General features: G+C 42.4%; 1 non-coding gene across 1 annotated transcript; it reads left to right on the forward strand.

The window, feature by feature from the left end:
* The first annotated feature begins 905 nt into the window (after positions 1–905).
* On the forward strand, positions 906–978 carry TRNAE-UUC (transfer RNA glutamic acid (anticodon UUC)). Its single transcript has one exon. It is a non-coding gene; the product is annotated as a tRNA-Glu (tRNA).
* Positions 979–1,938: the final 960 nt, after the last annotated feature.

The following is a 1,938-nucleotide window of genomic DNA, read 5'->3' on the forward strand; positions in this document are numbered from 1 at the left end:
AAGAAGAGTCCACTTGTTGGAAGGAAACCATGAACTCCTGTTAGAAACCAGCATGAGGACACCTCCCGAGCCAGCTTGGTGGGGACTGAGGCATCCTTCACATTTCCCTGGTAATGATCCTGCTTTTTCTCAAAGGCATTTCTTTCTTGCCTCTCTCTGAATAAACAGCGAGCCCTTGGTATAGTTCAGTCTTTTAGGGGTGGCTGAGTCATCTGGCTGGCTGGGACTACCCAGATGCAGATGGAGTTCTGGTGTCACGAACAAACCGGGCCGTCCTGGGAGGCCTTGGAAGGGCTGGATGGGGGACCGTCTGCCAGACATCCCTCTGGCTGAACCCCGGGCTCCCTTAGTTCCTTTTAAGGTAGCCTTCCCTCCTGCCTATTTCTTTTCCTGTCCTCTCCTCAGTGTGGTTTTGCTTCTGTTCATTTTTTGCCTTATTTTAGCCACAGTTGTTTGTATGGGTGGCCAAGGGGGCCGGTATAACTTTCCGAGGACTGAAGTCCTCGGGCTTTGTGGAAGCTTTTTCCTTGAAGCCTGGCGGCCTTGCTCGGCTAGTCAGCCCACTTCTCAGTGGTCAAGGTTGCTGCCAGCTTGCAGGCTGGCTCGTGGAGGATCACAGGCAAGCGCTCCCAAGCTGGGTATGTACGCTCAAACCTTGTAACCAACTCACTGGAGAGTGGTGGTTTTTTGGTCTACTTTCTGATTCTTTAGGAATATGTGGTTCGTGGAATTAAAAGGTAGATGTAATGTGGTTTCAAAAAATGTATTTTAAAATCGTTTGGGCCACCCATTATTATTTTTATTATTTTTGCATTCTACAGTTTCAAAGGAAACATTAAATGTTGGCTTTTTAAAAAAAATTCTAAAATAGTTATTAAAATTTAAAAGCTCTTTTTCAGGGGAATTCCCTGGTGGTCCAGTGGTTAGGACTCTGCGCTTTCACTGCCGAGGGCCCAGGTTCAATTCCTGGTCAGGGAACTAAGATCCCACAAGCTGCGAGGCGTGGCCAAAAAGCCCCAAAAAACAAAAAGCACTTGTTCAGTTAAACTTTTACCATCAACATCACTGCCCTATGAGTGGTGTATACCTTTCTTCAATATCACTGAGTCTGATTTTTCTACCTAGATCTCCACGATCAATCAGTTCCTGCATCCCCTCAACCTTTTCTTTCCCTGGCAACTCAAGACTCACAGTTTTCTAGTATTTAAAGAACATTACTTATTTTTCCAATGCCTTTGTTCACTCATCATTCACTTAATCATTCACTCTCTCAATTCTTCCATGGCTTCAAAAAATTACTAAAACACCCAGAAAGTTGTATGTGATGTTATACAGGACATTGACAAGGTTTTAAAGATGAATTAGATCAAATCATTATGCTGTACACCTTAAACCGCATACACAGTGCTGTCAACTGTAGCTCAATAAAACTGCGAGAAGGAAGAAGATAAATAAGATACATTTCTCGCTTCATGGAACTTACAAGTTCATAGGTTACAATAAAGTAGTCAAAAACCAAAAGAGTAAAGACCATATTTGGTACGAAAAACACTGCTTGGATAAGTAACACATTATACTTGGTACCAAATGGCAAGTGGCTGAGAGTTAAATGTAGGACTTCTTTGCTCCCTGTCTGCGGTCTCCCAGTGTGTATACTCTTCAGAGAGATTCTCTGCATATATGAATATATGTTACATAAGAAAAAACCCCACAAATGGCTGTTTCCCTATTCACCTGCTGTTTTGACTTATCAATTCATAAATCTGGAGGTGGTCCTCTGTTAGTTCATTTGGGCTGCCCGGGCTTTTTAACAATGGGCTTAGTGTTTGGCTGATGGATGCACCATTATTTTTTTTTTTCTTTTTAAAATTTTCATTGGAGTAGAGTTGATTTCAATGTTGTGTTAGTTTCAGGTGTATAACGAAGTGAATCAGTTAT

Source organism: Lipotes vexillifer, unplaced genomic scaffold, assembly GCF_000442215.2.
Source record: "Lipotes vexillifer unplaced genomic scaffold, Lipotes_vexillifer_v1.1 scaffold21, whole genome shotgun sequence".
Lineage (NCBI taxonomy): Eukaryota > Metazoa > Chordata > Mammalia > Artiodactyla > Lipotidae > Lipotes > Lipotes vexillifer.